The sequence below is a fragment of the Leptidea sinapis genome, chromosome 15 (genome assembly GCF_905404315.1).
Source record: "Leptidea sinapis chromosome 15, ilLepSina1.1, whole genome shotgun sequence".
Lineage (NCBI taxonomy): Eukaryota > Metazoa > Arthropoda > Insecta > Lepidoptera > Pieridae > Leptidea > Leptidea sinapis.
Window position 1 is genome coordinate 3,484,084 of NC_066279.1, and position 9,321 is coordinate 3,493,404.

At 33.2% G+C, this 9,321-nt stretch overlaps 1 long non-coding RNA gene across 1 annotated transcript; it reads right to left on the reverse strand.

Annotated features, from left to right (window-relative positions):
* Positions 1 to 4,009: 4,009 nt before the first annotated feature.
* On the reverse strand, positions 4,010 to 5,308 carry LOC126968437 (uncharacterized). The gene is made up of 3 exons (XR_007730200.1): positions 5,026 to 5,308; positions 4,680 to 4,763; positions 4,010 to 4,048 (listed from the first exon to the last, which is right to left on the reverse strand). It is a non-coding gene; the product is annotated as an uncharacterized LOC126968437 (long non-coding RNA).
* Positions 5,309 to 9,321: the final 4,013 nt, after the last annotated feature.

A 9,321-nucleotide genomic window follows, 5' to 3' on the forward strand; every position in this document is an offset into this window, starting at 1 on the left:
CAGACCGAAATAAAGTAGCGCTTACACATTATTGCTTCACGGCAGAAATAGGCGCCGTTGTGGTACCCATATCTAATCTTTTGCTGTGCTGACAGCACTAATTGAGCACTAAATTGTGACGTCTTATAATTCTATTAGTTTCCGTTTTCGAATCTTCTTCCAGCTCTTGAGACTGCTGGAGTCGTTATACTAGCAGTAATTGCTTTGAAAAATAATAAAAAAAAATTGTTGTTCAAAACTCCTTTACTACACCGACAGCACTATTTCAGCACTAAATAATGCCGTCTTTTAATTCCATCAGTTTCCATTTTCGAGTCTTCTTCTTGCTCTCAAGACTGCTAGAGTCGTTATATTAGCAGTAGTTGATTTGAAAAAAAAAAAAAAAAATTTTTTTAAATATGTTTGCTTGTACAGGCAGCACTAATTGAGCACTAAATTATTAGCTGATGTGCCTCTCGTTCCAACTGTATCATAACGCGGTCACGAATGGTACACTGCTAGCTTAATGAAAAGTTAGCAGTGTTCTCATTTTTAGTCCCCTTATCACAGGACCAAATATCTGTTATCAGCACTAAATTAGCACTAAATTAGCACTAAATGAGCACTAAAGTTTGAGATATAAAACGAGTGATTCTGCTGACTTGACCTTTCTAGCTTTACAGCTGTGTTATTCCTCTGGTCAACTCTAGTGATCATCAGGTGACCCGTACGCTCGTTTGTCCTCCTCTTCCATAAAAAAAGATTCACTTAAAGAAATTATAAATGTGTTTACAGCTAGTAGGGATAATATTTATGAATTTGTCTAACGCGATATACTATAGAATTGAATATATTTCTTAAGTAAAGTAAGCTATATATATAAAATAAACTGTAACACCTTGATTTACGCTACCACGACTTACGTAAAGCTGGATTTACGTGTGTTTTTAATCTCCTCGAATAGTATTTTATCTGAACTATGTCGATTTCTTTTATGACAGAATAGGTAAAATTTATTATCTGTGACCTATTAATTTTCTATCTATAAAGTGTGAGTTTCTTATTACTTGAAAGACTTGTTTCATCCAAATGTAATAGAAGTCAAAGATTTCGATACAAAAAAACGTGTGCATCTGGGAACGCCGCCGGACATAAGTGATATGTTCAAATAATCTAAGTTAGTTAGAACTATTTCATATTGAGAGAAAAAAAGAAAGAAAGAAAGAAAAAATGTATATTGACGTCAGTATACATTCTGATTATAGTTCTCAAAGTAATACTATTCTAATTATGATCTAATGACGCCAATAGGCCCCCATCTCAGCATAGTTGTGGTTTCGAAAGAATTCACAACACTGGTCTTCCGTGGAAACCCGGAGAACGCTACTAACGCGCACTCCTATCTCATGAAGGTTTACAAACTATTGAATCTCTATGAGCACAGAGCACAAAAAGTAGTGAAACTAGGGTCTAAAATTTAAACTAAAGCAATTAATTTATTTTTTCAGGAACAATACAATTAAATTTAAATTATTCTTGCCATTGCCACACAACACAATCTTATTTTTTTAAATATATATTGAAATTATTTGACTTGAGAAAAGCTTTGATTATTACTTAAATTTTATGTATATTAATATGATAATGTAAGGAAAGGTTATATTTTATTAATAAAACATTTTATTGATAATAAAATATATTTTATTGTCAGTTACAAATTTTGAATATGAAGGTTAGAACTTTGTGTATGTAAATTATTAGTATCATTATTTAATCCTATAAAAGTAGCAATTGGTTAGAGTGAGAGAGGAGGAGCCAGTCTACCGCTGCCGTATGCGTGAGAGAAAGGGAAGCCAGACAGACTGGCGCCGTAACGCGTATCGTTACGAAGCCGTTACGAACCCTCCCAAAAGAAGTGATCATTTCAATAAAAATTGTTAATTAGCATAGAAGTTAAATCTACCGGAATTAATTGTCAGAATACTTAAAAAGAATCAGAAAAAAATCTCGATGTTTCTTAGCAGGGGAAAATAACATATTTATGACTTCAACCATTATTTTCTTAACTCAAACTGTTTACATAAACATTTTATAAAAAATAGTTCATATGCGAAATTATAACTGACGCGAATTTGACGTACTTAAGCTGTCTCAGCTCAGCAAAGAGTATAATAATATATAGGGAAAAGAGAGCCCTCTCTACGCATTATGAGCTGCCTATTTGAAAACTAGTGCCATCTGTAGATTGGCCCCGAAAATAACTATATATTAGCTCAAAATTATGAAATTCATTTTTAATGTTGTGACATAATTAAATAACTAACTCTACTTTTTAATGTAGGTATTGCAATTTTTTACCATGTTGAAATTGCGCGTAGAGTTAGTTATTTAATTTTGCCACAGCATAGAACATAAAGGATAGGATTTAGTAGTGTTGGTATGAGTAATTGAATTGAAAAGCAATGTTTGCATATTATTTTTTATTTTTATAATGTATATGTTTATCATAATATTGTTGGGCAGCTGTTTTTGTTTCGCCTTCACCCACATATGTTAATTTTCCTGACAAAATTCGATTGATCGATCTGCACCACCTTTTAACCTTGCTTTGAAAGATTGTCCTTGTTTTCGCAAGCGCGATATTTCTGCTTGAAGATGCTTGATCTTTGTGCGCTGTGGAGCCATTAGATCTGTGAAAGAATGTTTAATTAACAAATTGTATAGTACAATATATGTATTATATGGTATTAAATAAATGGACAATATGAAAAGGGATTCAGTCTTAAAGTCTATATATATAAAAATGAATTGCTGTTCGTTAGTCTTGCTAAAACTTGAGAATGGCTGGATCAATTTGGCTAATTTCGGTCTTGAATTTTTTGTGGAAGTCCAGTAAAGGTTTTGATAAGAAGAAGAATTTAATATGTACAGCACGACGTCTGTCGGGTCAGCTAGTAATGAATAAAAATATATTCAAAATTTCATTTCCACACGGACATTAGCTGTTCTCAATCCTATCAGGTACCAATGCAGCCTTCATCAAAAAAGACATTTGGCTCAACAGTCTTATGTCATGTCATGCATTAATCTGCTGTTATAAAATTACTGTCACATTTATGGTTAATGTTTGTTAAATAAAGACCTTTCGAATTTCTTATTATGTTTAATTTCTTATGAGTGTTGTAATATTACATCAAAGCCCGCCATTGTCAGGTGTGCTACTCCCTAAATTTGCTGACTCACTTACTACAAAATAAATGATGGGCCAATACAAGAATCTTGCTGATTTTTGTCCCCAGCTCCGGGACTATGAGGGAACTACATTGCCCACCTAGACAAAAGATCATAAACTATGTCAAATTTCATACAAATTTATTCAGCACTTTTTGGATAAAAAAGTATAAAAACAGTATTTTCAAAAGAAATCAGAATCATTCCCATTTGTAATATTAGTATAATAATATTAATACCTTTTCCAGATGTTCTTTCAGGCTTGCTAATAAAACTATAATTATGATCCAGCATCAAGCACCTTGAGATGCATCTGAAATTGGAAATAATACTTATGTAGTTTGTAGCCCACTTTGTCAGAGTGAATTTTAACTATACTTTTCAAATCATTTCAATTGTCAATTTCAATCAGACGATAATGGATAAAAATAAAAAAAAAACAAAATCAAATCATAATGAAGTAGCACTCAGAAAATGTAGAACCAGTGCAGCATTTCTTAAGAGTCTAGCTATCTTTAGAGAGCTCAAATTAAATCTCAAGTTGAAATAAGCTGTCAAACAAAACCATTATAGAAAAAAAGACTCACAAAATTTAAAATTATAAAATTTTGTTTTTATTTATGTATGGTTTAGGTGTGTATAATAGATAGAAATATATTATATTATATAATATTTTGGTATGTGTTCAAAACAAAATATAATCATTAATTTCTATATTTATTATATTTGATAATAGCCAACAAATTGAAAAAAATATGTGAATTTTACCTGCAGCCACAGGTTGTTGTTGTTGTTGAAGTTGATGCTTTTTCTAAAATAAAGTTGCTCACATATGGCTCTGTAAATAATAAGTATAATAATAGATTAATGATTATTTATTATTTGTATGCCACAGAGAACCGGAGACCTTTTATTGTGATTTGTAAAATCTTATGTAATGAAATTATGAAGACTATATTATATGAAAACATGACATAAAGATCAAGATCAAATGTGGGATTTTCAATGAATAACATGTTATGGGCCCAAGATTTTAAAATTACAACCAAGAAATACATCAAAATTTTGTATATGTATGTCCATAAATATCAATAATTTTAAGAAGATACATAAAAGACATGGGATTAAAAGCAGAATAAAATCAAATTGTTAATGCCCTTTGACTGAGTTTGACTTTATATTCTTTCTGAATATTTTATTTGAAATAGGATATAATATCACTTACAGAAAGTCAGTACTACCTATTGGAAAAAGTGTACCTCAGACTTGAGAAGTAAGGGCATAAGATACTCAGCGGGCTTCTTTTTTTTACATAAAAATATGGTGACAATGTTAAATCATACAATAAAATTTATTATTTAATACCCTGAGGGTGGCCGCTCCATGCCATTTCTGTGGTATCATTAAGAATGTCACTTATGTTATAGTAACCTTTATGACATTGTAAATAAGTTTTAAAAATTACTTACGTGAACAGTCTTGCTGTATTATTGTAGGCAGTAAATGTTGTGTGGATGAAGCTTGTCCTAAGATTACTTGACTCTGTAGTTGTCCTGAAAATTAATGTGAATATGTAAAGATTATGTTTCATTATTGAATGATTATCATAGATAATGAACCAGTTTCAGCTAGAAATGCAACCATTGAATTTAGTAATCACAACTGTGTAAGAAAATCAGGTGTTTCTAGAATGATACAATATACCTTCAAAAAAACCATCAACTCAACAAAGATTCTTAGTGGTCTGACTAAATCTGACAGAGTTAGGAATAGCATCGAATATTAAGTCAATATGTGTTAAATTAGGGGACTTACCAAGCAGATGAAGCATCGGAACTGCCAATGTGCTTAGCCATTGATTATGATTTCTGTGTCTGTCAGAAAAGTGTATATCACAAATTCTCTTCTTCTTATAACATTCAAGATCAGATGTCTAAATGTTTCCACCAACAAGACTGACCCAAGTTTTAAACTGCTCAAGAAATTGACAGCATCTGGGAAACTATGCATTGGAATCTCTGAAAATAATAAATAACATTATTAAATAAATTGAGTGACTATTAAAGCCATCAGAAAAATTGTGATAACCTAGTGTTATGACCATTGGGCTAGTATTAGATTTTGGACTCATATATTGACTTTTCTCTTGATAAAATGGTGTCAGAAGCCAGCACAGCTGTCAATTATTATTAAACCATATAAGTCAGGGGGAGTCTGAAGTCTGACATAAGGTGATTTGAGGGATTGGAGTTTAATCTTTGGGGCAAGATACAGAAAACCGGTATGTTTATAATAGTTTTAACCATGATTGCAAATTCAATCTACGGACCGGTAGTAGAACCTGAGAGTAGAACAAACCTTATATGATACTTTATTTATCACAAGATTAGTCAATAAACTATACTATTAAGATTTATGAGAATAATTTACTTACCGCGGAACGCACAACCGAAAGCACAACGTCTCGACATTACAGCAAGTTCATAAATTCGACAAACAAAAGTGTCTCTATCACAAAAAGTAGAAATACACAGAATAAGGAGATTTTTGGAGTGAATTCGCAACAGCAAGGCGGAGGAGCACAAGGCTCGACTCGACGCACTTATACTTCGATTTCAATACCAAAAATATGCAAAATGGAACACGAGAGCTACATACATGTGCAAACTGCAAACGCTAGAAATAGCCGCCATTTTATGACCAGTGGGCAGGTTTCAAAGCGAGTGACAGCTGACAAAGCTTTAATTTTGGGGCCAACTATCAGATGGCACTACAGTTTTCTGAAAACGTCTCTATAAGGCGACTGTCCCACCCCTGCAGCTCAGTCTCACTTATAAGAAACGAATTTTCGCGTAGGTAATATACATATTTCTTTTAACAAATGTACATTTCACGATTATAATATTTTTTTAAGTATTGACAGATCTTCACATTATGTATATATGATTATATAAGCCATAATAAAGGTTAAAATACATGGAAAAAATTCTAGATTTTTAATCTGTGCTAAGGTAAGCGACCAAGTCATATTCTTCAAATAAAAAAATATAAATAAATGAAATCAGATCATAATATACTCACTTCGTCAGTTTACCAAATGGTGTTTTAAAATATCAATTGATTTATAGGATAACTGCTAAGTGTAGTTTATTTTGCCAAATCAAATCTAAATAAATCACTGTCTTCATGTAGATCAAGGAAATGACACTTATGAATTTCTTAAGTTTTCTGTTCTTTTACATTTTTCAACAACCGCTCTTCGACAACACTTCCCTTAAAGTCTCGCCTAGTATCGGAATACTGGGTCTCGAAATCTCGAGCGATTGCCGATTCCGTGGCCATCTATAGGGCAAAGCCAAATTGGCTTCGAAGAAGCTAGGCGTCATCAATAGAGCACGGCAATACTTCAAGCCGATCCACATTCTAGCGCTCTACAAAGCGCAGGTCCGGCTGGTCTGGCGCAACCCGCTCGATCCATTTGACCGCATGCAATGCAGAGCAGCTCGAATTGTCGGGGACCCAGTGCTCTGTGAACGGCTGGATCACTTGGCGTTGCGTAGAGACGTCGCTTCATTGTGTGTCTTCTACCGCATTTATCACGGGGAGTGTTCCGAAGAGCTGTTTAACCTGATTCCTGCTGCCGAATTCCACCTTCGCACGACACACCACAAGTTAGGATATCATCCCCACCATCTGGATGTGTGGCGGTCCTCCATAGTGCGGTTTTCAAGGAGTTTTCTTCCACGTGCTACAAAGCTGTGGAATGAGCTTCCTTGTGCGGTGTTTCCGGGACGATACAACGTGGGTACCTTCAAAAAAAGCTCGTACACCTTCCTTAAAGGCCGGCAACGCTTTTGTGATACCGTGAATGTCGGCGGCGGTGATCACTTAACAACAGGTGACCCGTACGCTCCTTTGTCCTCCTATTCCATAAAAAAAAACTACCACCTCGGAAAAGGTTGAGCTTTAATAAGAAGAAGTTGCAAAAAATCATTGCCTCTTTTCAATCATAATAAGGATAAATAATTGCAGAGCCTCAAGGCACAAGCATTCTTTATGAATGAATAAGCCTTTATTGCAACCAATGTAAAGATTCGTACAATGTATATATTCTAATCTAAGTAATATTCTCATCTAAGTAATAATATAATATAAGTGATATTATTAATCTTCTAGATCGTTCGCTTGTCTTCCGACATAGGCGTCCTCCAGAATTTTCCATTGTGATCTGTCCAGAGTAGATCGTCTCCACGTTGGTCCAGTCACTCTTTTAAAATCGTCTTCCCATCTAATGGGTTATCTTCCTTGATTCCATTTCCCTTGTCTTGGCTACTAGTCTATAATATTTTTGTCCATTTTTCTATATTGCTTCTAAGGTGTGTCCTGCCCATCGCCATTTTAATATTTTTATAGTGTTGTCTATCCTTTCTAATTTCGTTTTCTTCTTAATTTGTGTTAGTCTTACCTTGTCTTTCCTTTTGATCTTTAACATGCTTCTTTCAATGCTTTGTTGACATACTTTAAATTTTTGCATATTTTTCTTTGTTAAGGACCATGTTTGGCATTCATATGTCATGCAAGGCTTAATGCTGTAATATTTTGTGCAGTAAATAAACATTTTTCATTTTCATTTACGTTTTTCAGTTGTTAATAGTCGAAAATTTGTGTAAAACCAATAACGCAATTACCTACTTTTTTATAAAGTCTTTATTCGAAGCATTTAAATAAAACACTTTTAAAGGATTAAAACGCGTGTAATCAACTGTAACGTGTAACTGTGTTTTTAACGTTTTTGCTATAGACAGATGGATTTTGGAAAAATTTACTGACAGTGTCCTCTTCTTTTTTGGTATATGTAGTTTTGTGTTTTAATTTAGAGATAATTAGATCCCAGGTGTTAGATAATTTTTGTCCGTGTTCTCTATTGAAATTTGGGTGTTTTTTAATTCACGTACCAGTCTTGGGAGAAATCTATTCTCTTTTACTAATACTTTTAGTTGGACGAACCCAATGTAGTGGTTTGGTCGGTCTGCTATATGTTCACATACAGCAGACTTATACTGCAAGTATCATCTCCGAGGCAAAAAATGGCGCTAAACTTCATAATGACAACTATAACAAATACAATCTTGGCTCAATTCATTTGGAGTCCCCCTGCAAAAGCGAGATCTAGAAAGATCCTATACCCAAAGAGGCTTACTTACCTATACTTATACGTTTTAAATATCAAATATTTCATAAAAAGTTTTAAAGAATCAACTTTATATAAATATAAATTGTCATATATTGGATACATCCAACAAATACAATGATTAATTAACTATAGTTAACCGGTTATAACCGGTCGACCTGGCACCACAATCAGCACCCGTTCACTAGTTCGCCAAGATCGAAAATACGAATCTTTAGGCATACCCCGAAATAATCTAGATTTTGGATATGTTTTGTTTTTACAATACCGATAGGATCTTGCTGGTCGGCGCCCCATGGTGTACTGAAAGAAGCAATATACTAGACTTAGTAAGGAAAATATTATTTATTAATCATAATATTTTATCACAAAAATCTAATTTAAAAACGAGGATCCTAAAAGATTTTATTTATAACTAAATAATTGTTTAAATACTTATTTGAAAAGGGCAACAAAAATAAGAAAATGAAAGTCTTAATAGTTTCAAAATTACTGCAACGAAAACGTCACGTAGTGAAAGACTTCAGAGGGTATTCGAGATGATGCTGACAATTTTTTTTCTTGTTTATTTGGATTTTTTTAGGAAAAAAACGGTTTCATTATGAATGACCACAGCTTGAAAGGGCTTAAGTCTGAATACAAAAAAATTTGCACAGAATGGTTATCATTGTAAATTAGCAATCGTCTCTCACACAAAAATATATCCTGAACAAATTTTTAGCTACATCTGAAAAAAATTATTTTGTGGATTTTCAAATAATAGATTCAGTTTTATTGGTCAACGGATCAGCCTAGCTAACCAACGCGAAGATGCTGCCAGTTTTCTTGGTACGCTTCCCCAGTACTGTAAATATAGTTATAAGATTTGTTTAGTTTGAATAAATTGTTTTATTGTTCCAATGTGAATTTTCGGAACACAG